Source organism: Schistocerca gregaria, chromosome 4 (genome assembly GCF_023897955.1).
Source record: "Schistocerca gregaria isolate iqSchGreg1 chromosome 4, iqSchGreg1.2, whole genome shotgun sequence".
Lineage (NCBI taxonomy): Eukaryota > Metazoa > Arthropoda > Insecta > Orthoptera > Acrididae > Schistocerca > Schistocerca gregaria.
In genome coordinates this window covers 762,094,793-762,106,963 of record NC_064923.1, presented here as the reverse complement: position 1 = coordinate 762,106,963, position 12,171 = coordinate 762,094,793, and the positions used below count along the sequence as shown (strand labels likewise).

Genomic DNA, 12,171 nt, shown 5'->3' with positions numbered 1-12,171 from the left:
GAATTGATAAGATGATATTATTTAAGGTGAATGGAAGATGACAATAAATATATTCAGTGAAAAATGCTTAGTGCACACACCTCTCCTCTCCTCTCCTCTCTCTCTCTCTCTCTCTCTCTCTCTCTCTCTCTCTCTCTCTCTCTCTCTCTCTCTCTCTCCCTCTCATGCTGAGTGACTTGTCTGTTTCTCTCAGATTTTAGTGTCTATATTCCCCACCTACCCTTTGACCTCAGAAGGAAACAAATGTGTTTGTGAAATATAAATTCACAACCTCGTAAACACGTATTGTGCTATTGCTGAAATGTGTTCAGTAAGTTGATTACAAAGCTGTGTAGTCAAAGTTTTTGCTTCAAATGCTGTTTTATGATATGAACTACCTAAAAAATTTATCAACAATGGTGTTAAAGCTTTATTCCACTCCTAACCAGATACTGAATGAAATTTTCTTATCACTAATTCTCATTGTTGGTTGCTAAATCTGTGCAGTAAATGTTGCTTTAAACCTAGTATAAAGTTTGGGTGCTTTGCACTAAGTGAACTCATTTAAACTGAAACAGGCTCATTTTTTTTTTTTTTTTTTTTTTGTGTATAATCTTGGGCAATTTATAAGTGGTTGCCACTGAGTCAGCAACTCATGAGCCGAGTATGAAAGGTAGGTACGTTAGTGTCAATAGAACCAAATCAGAGAGGTACAACAATGAATTAGTGCAATGCTATTGATGGTGGCCATTGGACCTGTGCCCTAATTGTAATGTCTTCCCACTGTCTCCAGATAAATAATAGCTTACCTGAAAGATCATCCTGTCTCATTGACTGTGACAGCATCAGAGAATGTGTGATGGTGCTCAGTCTCGATGATCAAAGTCTTGTAGAAAATCTGTACACTGAGTTCTAGGAATTGTGCAGATAACGTATGTTGTAGAGATTTCCAAATAACATGGCTTTTCCTCCACATTTATTACCATAACAAACATTGTGATGATCAGATCATGTTCACATCATGCTTTATGCATATATGTGTCTCCTCTTCATTGTATACTAACGTGGTGTTATCATCATCATCACTATATGAAGCTACAATTCTTTTTAGACAAAATTTTAGTAGAACACAGTGGCTGTGGAGGAAACAGTGCACAAACTAAAGTTCATCCACATCATGATCCAGTGGCTAGCATTGGTACCTCTGGATCACGGGGTCCCGGATTTGATTCCCAGCCAGGCTGGGGATTTTCTCCGCCCAGGGACTGGGTGTTTGTGTTGTCCTCATCATTCATGAAAGTGGCTAGATTGGACTGTGTATAGATAGGGAATGTGCACTGGCCCACAGTTGAGCGACCCCACAAACCAATCACCACCACCACCACCACCACCACACTAAAGTTCTTGAATTAGTCACTAATATGATTGAACATAAAGTGCATAAAATCTAAGTCTGAATTGAATAACATCCTTCGGTTCTAATAACATACTCACTGCTTAATAAAAGCAAATAAGATAATCCACACATACATGCTTGTCACATATACACTGTCTAAAGATTTTCATAGAAATATTAAATAATACAAACTTTGCGAATACGTAATAGCTGTGAAAGGGTCAACACTGTAATAGTGAGCCACAACTTTTCTGTACAAAAGTCACCATTGTAGAACTAGGTCATGAACTCGGACATTAACTTGAATACAATCCAGAGCAACCACAGCTTTTCAAGATGTCACATAGGTGTGAAATGGGTGCTAGTTGGTCTCAGTCTGAAAATTTTTGGTGACTCCGCATAACACTTGAAAAATGGCTAGGTTATATTTTAATGAAAATACATAGATAAAAATCTGCTCACCAGGCGGTGGGAGAGGTCTCTCTCTCTCTCTCTCTCTCTCTCTCTCTCTCTCTCTCTCTCTCTCTAAAGAGAGAGAGAGAGAGAGAGAGAGAGAGAGAGAGAGAGAGAGAGAGAGAGAGAGAGAGAATAATTTGACTTTTACAAGCTTTCGGAGCCAGTGGCTCCTTCTGGCAGCCTCTCTTCTGACAGGAGGAGGAGCCACTGGCTCTTAAAGCTTTCAAAAGTTAACCAGCCCCCCCGTGCGCTCGTGTGTGTGTGTGTGTGTGTGTGTGTGTGTGTGTGTGTTCCCCAGCCACCGCTTGGTGAGTAGATTTTTTTACCTATCCATTTACATTATATTATCAATAACTGATCATGTTTGTTGTTATATTAGGTTATATTTTGCTACTTAGGAGCATAGGTATTAATAGTAATTTGATTTATGAAATATATTTTGGGTTAACAAATTATTAAAGTGTGTGTAAAAATGTTAAGCATACACATTGGGAATAACCCCATTTAAGAGTGGAAATACCATATTGAAAAGTGTGGTAAAATATGCAAAAATCTTAATGGTTTAATTAGTTAATGAATTATGTCCTGTTATGAAAAAAAAAAAAAAAAAAAAAAAAAAAAATCGGGTCCATATCATGTAAGGGCAAAGGCCACAATCTAATAAGCAGAGTGGCAAAAATCTACAATAGAAAACATGACTGGTAACAAACTTTAATGTTAATTATTGATAAGTTAATTAGTTTCAAATAGATCAAAATACTTTACTGAATTTTGTCTGATGGATGGTGTCAGTTTGATGGGGGGGGGGGGGGGGGGGGGGAGAGAGAGAGAGAGAAAAGTAAAGCTCCACTCCACACACGATACTTGCTGAAACATGAATGGTGCAAAAATACTAAGGTCTGCTGCCTCAGTGTAGGCTACTACAGTATTGTTTGATAACAAATGTTAGCCATAACAAAAGGAAAAACAGACACCAAAATCTAAACTTAAGTAGGTTTGGACTAGGCATAAAGAAGAAAAATGGGCACATTTTGTACGGACTTCCACGGACTCTGTCATGGATAATTAAACTTCCTAGGCTGTGTGGCCACATAATTATTGCTATAATCTTCAGTACTAGTGCCAAATTCTTGTTCATGAAGATTATTTTAACTGTTTCTTGACATAATCCACTGTGAATCCTATGCTGCAGCTTTAAAAGGGAGAGTTTGCAGAGTTTTTCCATTGTGGTTCCTATTTTTAATATGATAACTGATGCCGGTTTGTAATTTTTCTTGCTCTGGTTGATTACGAATGTAAATATTTGGAAAGACATTTTAGCAATTTTATTGCAAAGTTATTTGTTATGCTCAGTTGTTGCCAGTTGGTTAGAACTGTTGATATAGCTTATTGCAGTTTACATCTTGTTTGTTTGTGGGCTGGTAGCTCATAGTAAGGGATCTTGTTCTCTTAAGAAGCTGAACAATTTGTTGTTTTAGCATACATATTTATTTTTTATTTTTTGAAATTTATATATCTGTTCACACCAACAAGCTAGCAGTTATTTGACGTAAGTAGCATATTCTATTGCAGAGATGTCTGATCAAATGTACTTAAAATAATCATAGATTACTCTCCCTCAAATCCCTCTCCCCTTCCCAAATCCCTTTCCCCCCCTCTCACAAATCCCTCTCCCCCCCTCTCACAAATCCCTCTCCCCCCCTCTCACAAATCCCTCTCCCCCCCCTCTCTCACAAATCCCTCTTTTTTTAAGCCACTTCAGAATTTTGTCACTGCAAGTCAGAGAGAGAGAGAGAGAGAGAGAGAGAGAGAGAGAGAGAGAGAGAGAGATCAGTGAGTTGATTCATGTCTTATTTTTTCCTCAATAATACCATGATCAGATACGTTCTTCACGATTGTTTGTCAACCAATACAATGCTCACTTTGAACATGTAAAAAAATTTATGAACAGTTGGGTCAGTTTAAAGAACTGGGTAGGGTAATATTTTAACTACGGGGTCACAGTCCACATATTTTCATGAAGCTTTTAATAAATAGTCCATTAGGCCTCAGATTAAATGTTTATATTTTTATGTTTAAAAAAGGCCTTATTAACACTTCGTTAATCTAAACATTGTTTCTTGTTATGTGAACTTGCCTGTAAATTGTCACTGTGCAGCCATATTGAAATACAAATTAATTTATTAACTTGTAAATAGATCATTCAAAGCCATTGCATCATACAAGCGATGAAAGGTCCAAGTTGCTAACAGAAAAACAAATGATTGTAGCAGTGGAAAATGAGACTTGGAAGCAGTGATTCAAATTCATTTGTCTTTCTAGCATTCATCTCCAGATCTTCAGTCAACAATTGTGTAGTGTTTTTTAAGGTGTTTCACTTGCACCAGTGACTGGAATTGTCAAAGTTCACCTCTATTGAAGGTGGTACATAAGTCTGACAGCACCAGCCATTAGTGCTGCCAGAATGTAGGGGAAAACAATACCAAATGGCTCTCTCAAAGCTCCTGAGATGAGTGCTGACAAGACTAGACATCCAAAAGTGACCATAAAACCCTGAACATTATGCTCAAATTTGTATTTGGGAGCTTTGTTCTTTTCTTTACATTATAGCTGGTAAACCCTCAGTGATCGGATCAAACATGGATGAGCAAAAAAGTATTTGTACTTATTTAAGGGATAAAGATACAGGGTTGCTGGTACTGTATAAACAGATGTGAACTCATTTGTCATTGCTGAAAAACTTGTAGTATTGGCATTTTCAAGGTGTGAGTTTCTCCTTCCTCTCGCCCTTTTGTATTTTGAGCCCTTCTTATGTATTATTCCTACATGAGATAGATACTCATTCAAGTGGACTTAACAAAGCAAACCAGATTTGCAGAAATGTCACTATACAAGTGTAAGTAGAGAATAATTGATATAGACCCCATTGCAGAACAAAAATAGATATCTAGATGCACATTTACACTTCAACAGGCCATCTTTGTGTGTGTTTTTGTGGGGGAGGCGTTATAAAAGTGAATTGTTGAAATGAAGATGAGCTAATATAGTTGGATTTCAGAGAGGAGAGAATAAGTACATTGATAGGGAGATTTACAAAACTCTGGAAAATTGGGAAAGAATAAAACTGACCGAGAATGGTGCACCAACAGGAGCAAGGGGATCTGAAAGAGCAAAAAGGTCCAGAGGTAGATCTAGATGCAGCATGTGGGAGAAATCCCGGAATTACTCCATCCCAGAATAGTCTGTAGAAGCATGAATTCCTTTGCCCCACCTGCCAGTGCTTCATTTAAACTTCTGTAATTTTTACTGCTTCTCTACCCCCTCCTTGTTTTCTGATGTTTTATGCCTCCTTTATTGTGATCTCAGTCTCTTATCTATACCTGCTCATGAATTTCACTGGTCAGTTTTTATTTGATCTTTGTGTTTTTAATTTAATTTCTCCCTATTTTTTCAGTCATCTGTGCTCTTACATTTACACTTGACATATACATTTGTGTACTGATGTTATTCTTTACTTTTCAGTAACTGGTAACTAGGCAGTGGATAATTAGTTCCTTGTGCTGCACACTCCGACAAATGTTAACCCCTTTTCTTGTTCACGGTGGCAGCCTTTGATATTGACCTGACTATTTCCCTAGGTTGTGCTCTTTCATTAGTGTCTTAATTTTTTGCCATTACATCACTTTTTACCTGAATTAATTTTGGTCCCATTGAGGTTTGACCTACAGTTTGTTTTTTTAAATTTCTTCCCACCCCCCTCTGTAGTGTGGACCTGCTGCCTACAGTGTTGTTGACCTTCATGAGCAATAATTGTATTGACTGAGATATGCATATATGAACTTAAGATGGTAGCCAATCCAACATTGTGTGGTTTTTATGTACTATTTGGTAGAACCTGTGACCGCACAGGGATCACACTTAGGCCTGACTTAGTAGCTCATCGCGTATGCCAAGGAGTAGATACCCATCTCGTAGGAGCATGAGGACTTGTGGCAGTGGCTATCATACTAGATGACCTTTGCTGTGGCTGGGTGGCACACATGGGAGAGCTCTTGATTGGAGTAGGTGGCATCAGGGTGGACATTTTGCACATGAAACATACCAGATTTACCAAGCACACTGGTTTGCACAATGGACTCATATTCGAGAGGACGACAGTTTTAAGCCGCATCCGGCTATTCTCATTTAGGTTTGCTGTGATTTCACTAAATCACTTAGTACAAATGCTGGGATGGTTCCTTCTAAAGGGCGTGGCCAATTTCCTTCTCCATTCTTCCATAATGTGAGCTTGTGCTCCCTCTATAATGACCTCATTGTTGATGGGATCTCCTCCTCCTCCTCCTCCGCCTATCACAGTGAACCAACATATTGCCAATTCCAACAGACAGGTGTGTATCGGAAAAGAGAGAGGCTTTTATGACGACAAAACTTTTTTTTAAAAGAGGAAAAATATGGTGAAGTTGGACGAAAATTTTCAAAGGATTTGTGTTAAGGACACCTCTGCTCCTAATCTCAAACTCTTCAGATGTATGAATATTGTACAAGAAGTTCTTTCGCAGGAACCTTACTTTTGAAACAGACAAGAAGCACCAAGCTAATTTCGTACAGCGAGGTTTACATTTGTCAGCTGTACACAAAAGATACACGCTCTTTCATCTTAGCCATAGAAGGAAATATACTACCAGAAAAGTTAGTTATGGTGTACAGGTGTGATGTGAAACCTTGTCACATGTGAGGTATTACTGATGTTTATGCTTGGGTCATCCTTAAAATGTGATAACTGAAGATCACTCCACGAGGGTCGTTCTTTTGCGCCACCATGGTTGTGTGTCAGGTGTACTGAACTCCTTCCTCCATGGTCACTAATTTATTTAGTATTTAAAAAAGAAAAGAAAATGCAAAAATATGAATCACTTGACAGTGCCTGCCGTACTGAGTCATCCTGTAGACATGATGACCAATTGTGCAAAAGTCGCTACTGTCAGCAGTTCAAACCGGATATACCGACACTCTCCAGTCTTGTGATTCCTGCAACACCACTTCAGACACCTACCGGTAACAGGGCTCGTCCCCAGCATCCCTGTCCCCTGAAACCAGCCAATAGCTAAATGAGCCACCCCTGTTAGTGGATAAACCCACTTCAAGAAATTCAGCTGTGAAACATGAGGTGGAGGAGGAGCACCAGAGGAAGAAGAATCATCCAAGGTTATTCCAGTGACCCTGGAGGTGTCGGTTCCCCCAGAATGTCGGATTCTGAGCCAGTGTCCATTTCGACATTGTCCTGCTCTCACCAGTGACAGACAGCAGTCTGGGGACATGATCAGTCCTCCTGGCCCCACACCTTCACCATGATGATCAAATGGACCTATAACAGATACTACATTTACCAGACAGAACTGCAGCTAGGAATTTCATCTTATTGTGCAGTGTGTATGACCCTCAAAGAAATACACTTCACTGATGTCCATTGCCCGGAGCTTTGTGGTTGCCGTGCAATCTCAAGAGTTGTACTAACCCTGGGCGGACAACTGAAGGTGTGTTTATGTTGGTTCACATAGATGTCGTCAGTGTGGGTTCTCCTCTTTACCATGTTCCAAGCACTAGTGGTCCAAGTGTAAACTATCCCAGCGATCAACACTTGTAACATTCATTCACATTCAAGTAGGGCACTTATTTCCTTTAAGATGACCATCTTAATCCTGCTTTTCTTCTGCTTGAATATTTCAGTGCATGCCACTCCTGTGGGCAAGTAACACTATCTGGATGGTGTCTTCTGATCAGCTTCTTTCCAATCTCGCTCTGTGCCTCCTCAGTGACAGTACTCCTTCCCTCTTCAGCACTGCTCATGGCTATGGAAGCGTAGTTTACTCCTCTACTTTGCCACCTATTCTTCGGCGTCTCGACTCTATCCAGCACCGTGGATTGCGTTTAGTGTCTGGAGCTTTTTACACCAGCCCTGCGGAAAGCCTTTATACTGAGTCTGTTGAGCCTCCCTTGTCCAATTGGTGAGCTGTCCTTCTGAGTCGTTATGCTAGCCATCTGTCTTCCATGCCTGCTAATCCGGCCCATGACATTTTTTTCGCCTCCTTGGATTTAGGGTATGCAGGCCGCGCTTCCTCCCTACTACCACTGGGAGTCCGCTTCCGTCAACTGCTCCATTCTCTTTCCTTCCGCTTTCCTAAAACTTTCCTGACAGCTTGGGGTACAGCACCGCCTTGGCTCCGTCCCCGGGCCTGCCTGCTCCGTGACCTTTGTCAGTTTCCCAAGGATGGTACTCCTTCACTTGTTTATCATCGGACATTTGCTGCTCTATGTGCACAAATGAAGGAATCCACAGTTATTTACACTGATGGTTCAAAAACATCGTTTGGTGTAGGGAGTGCCTATATTGTAGGCGACATCCCAAATCGATTTCGGCTTCCCGACCAGTGTTCGGTTTATACTGCAGAGCTTTACCCTGTTCTCCAGGCTGTCCAATACATTCGTCGCTCTCAGCGGATACAGTATGTTACCTGTTCAGATTCTCTCAGCCCTCTCCTCAGTCTCCAAGCTCTCTACCCTTCCACCCTGTGGTCCACCGGATTCGGGACTGCCTCCACTTGCTCCACTTGGGGGGCGTCTCTGGCGTTCCTCTGGATCCCAGGACACGTTGGTATCTGTGGAAATGAGGCGGCCGATATAGCGGCTAAGGCTGCAGTATCTCTTCTTCAGCCAGCTATTCGCACGATTCCCTTCACCGATCTACGGAGTGTTTTATGTCGTGTTGCTCCTGTATGGCACGCACATTGGTCGACACTTCCCAATAATAAATTGCAGGATGTGAAAGCTCTTCCCTGTGCTTGGACCTCTTCCTCCCGAACGTGTCGTTGGGAGGAGGTAATTTTAACTAGACTCCAGATAGGGCACTGTCTTTTTAGCCATTCGACATCTTTTAAGTGGCGATCCTCCCCCACTCTGTCCCCACTGCTCTCAGCTGTGGACGGTAAGACACCTCTTACTTGAGTGCCCCTATTTTACTCTGTTATGCGTCCGTCTACAGCTATCACCTGATACATCTTCCAATTCAGCAGATGACACGCACTCAGCCGATCGCGTTCTCGAGTGAGATGACGTCAGTCATTTGAAGCTCTTTTTGGGGACAACCAACCCCCTTCTATAGTGTTTTTTTAAGATTTTCTTCTGTTTTTAGTTTCTCCAATTTTTTGAGTTTCGTTCCCATTGTTGCTGGCTTCGAGTTTCGTTCTTTTACCTTTTCCTAAGTCACAGACTGGGTGCTAATGACTGTAGCAGTTTTGCGCCCAAAAACCATTAAAAAAAAAAATCTTTCACCCCCTCTGTCAGTTTGCGGTGGCAAGGTTGTGGGAGACATCTCCAACACAATCAGCTGCACCTGTGGAACTGCTATTCCTTTTTCTTCAGGTACGCTCTACTGCCGGCCAGCCCCTCGATGGACTACAGACGTTGCAACAGTTACTCAGGATGTCGTAGCCCCCTGCAACTTATTGAGTGGCTCCTTCGCTGACCGCTCTCCTGACTTTTAAGCGGCACTGTATGAAGGCTTGTCACCTACTTAAGCGAAGTAAGAATGTGTGCCACCTTCTGCCAGGTATGGGCCAAGCTCCGTAGTCCAATGGGCCACCAAAGATCAACCACTATTCAAAGTTTTCTCCTTCATACCTGTGTGTCTGTTCTGGCTGAACACCTTGCAACCAACTTTGCGCGTCAATGCCCTCCCCCTTACCTGGCTACCTTCCTAACATGGAAACAAATGGAAGACATCTTCCTATATTTCAGCCCCTGCCAAGCTGAATTATATAATGAAACTTTCACGGACTGTGAACTGCATCGAACTCTTGCCTCATCTCATCATATGGCCCCTGCCCTGATATCAATTCGTAATGAGGTGATCAGACATCTGAATGTTACTCAAAGTTTACATCTGCTCAAAGTTTACATCTGCTCACTGTCTTTAAACATATTTGGCTTGAAGGTGTCTTCTCATCACAATAGCAAGATACAATCATCGTCCCAATCCTTAAGCCAAGCAAGAACCCAATGTATATCGACAGCCACCATGGTGCAAATTAGTATGCACATGCATGGTTTTGTTTAGTGGTGAAGCCCACTTTCATTTGGATGGGTTTGTCAGTAAGCAAAATTCGTGCAATTGGAGGACTGAGAATCCACATTTCATATCAGGAAGTGTCTTTTCACCCTCAGTGGGCGACTGTGTGATGTACAATGTCCAATCATGGAATAATCAGTGTGATATTTGTTGATGGCATGGAGACTATCAAGTGATATGTAAATGTTTTGGAAAATGATTTCATCCCCATTATCTGGAGTGACCCTGATTTCAAAAAGATGTGGTTCATGCAAATGGAGCTAGACCCCATTGAAGCAGGAGAGTGTTTGATGTCCTGGAGGAGCATTTTGGGGACCACATTCTGGCTCTGGGGGTACCCAGAGGCCACTGGCATGGGCCGCCATATTCTACAAACCTGAACACATCAGACTCCTTTATGTGGAGCTGTATGAAGGACAAGGTGTACAAGAATAACCCCAAAACCATTGCTGAGCCATCCAGGAGATCATTGACAGCATAAATGTTCAGACACTTCAGTGGGTCATGCGGAATTTTGCTATTCGTCTGCACCACATCATCACCAATGATGGCAGGCATATCAGACATGTCATAAGGTTATGTCTGTAGTGACATTTACATGTTGAATAAAGTTTGTGCACGCCTGAGTTTGTAACTAAAACTAATTTACTTTTTTCCATATAGTTCAATAATTGTCACTCTGTATGAACTTGTAGTGTGTTTATGGTGGAGCCAATAGCCATAAACAGAGCCCAACATTTTATTAAACAGGTATCTGTGGGCCATGTTTAAATTTGTGGTGACTTGATGAGCAGTCTCCGTGCTTTTGATCAGTGTTACTCTTGTTACCCTGTGATACGTGCTCTTTATGACCTATCCTTGAACTTAGTTGTACAGCCTGCTCAGTTGTATATCTCTGGACCCCCTAGGTCATATGGGTATCCCTGGGAATGAACTGGCAGACTTTTTGGCTAAAGAAACGTTCGCTCATTCCACATTTGCTTTGATGATCCCAGGTGCAGATTTGTGAATGCAAATAAGGGCTCTGCTCCTGCTCACTCAGAAATGGAATAACATATGGTGGGTTACTGCCTCGTCTAATAAACTCCAGACCATCAAGAAGACTAAGACTGTATGGTACTCGTCATTCCAGTCTTCTCCTATGTTGCATCTGCTTCGGTCGTCCCCAGAGTAACTATAGTTTTAGTTTATGTAAAAAGCCACCCCCAAAATGTGAGTGCAGAGTCTTACAGACAGTAGCTCAGATCCTGGTGGAATGCCCCCTCTTTATGGTCCTCCATGGTAAACATAGTCTTCTAAATTCTTTGCCTCTCATATCACCATATGATTCACAGTCAGTTGAACCGATTCTCTGTTATCTCCGTAAAAAGTGGTTTTTATTCAGAGACGTAAGGTTTTAAACTACCTTTGTGGCAAGGGCTGGGTGGTTGAAGTTGGGGCAGCTTCCACTGGATGCTAGGTCTAGGGGATATGCCTCCTTTGAAAGCTGCATTTTCCATTCCTATTTTACTCTGTTTTAAGTGCTTGTTAGATGTTTGCTTCTTTTCCTGCCCCACCCTATTTTCCATTTTAGAGGTAGCAATCTGTTAGGGGGTGTTCTTTAGTGCCTTGACTGGTTCAGGGATGGAGTGTGCCCCTTTCACATGCAGAGCCCTGTGGATACCCACCTGCTGCCTTCCCTGTTTGTCCCATCTATTTTCTATTTTTGATGGTCCAACTGATGCCCATTACATTTTTAGCCTTCTCACTTTAGTTCTGAATGTCCTGACTAGAAGGCATCCTTTGCTCAGTCTTCGCCCGTAATTGTGTGGCAGGGGTCAGGTGCGGGTGGGATATCTCTCGTCATGGATGAGCCCAGGGGGGACCACTTTTCTGCTCTGATCTGTGTACTGTCCTATTTCATATACTTCTGAAACTATTTCTCAGCTCTGGTACCATCAGAACACGTCTCTGGTAGACATCACTGACACCAGATGAACTACCCCTGGGCAGTGACTTGAAGATGACCTTCACAGCTTAGTCTCTTAACCCACAACTAACCAACCAACCAACCATGATTTTATGTATCAGTTGTCATAATTTCCTAATATTATTTAGTTTATTTGACTATTTATCACATTACAATACCTCATTGGGCACTCTATGTTCATTATTTAATTGTTTTATATCTTTCTATTAAACATTAATCAACAGCCAGAAATGTCTAACTTAATTT

The 12,171-nt window shown here is 41.6% G+C and overlaps 1 protein-coding gene across 4 annotated transcripts in view; it reads left to right on the top strand.

The window, feature by feature from the left end:
- Positions 1 to 12,171, top strand: part of LOC126365825 (RNA-binding protein Pasilla) — a 76,623-nt gene that overhangs the window by 43,310 nt on the left and 21,142 nt on the right. The window lies entirely within an intron of this gene.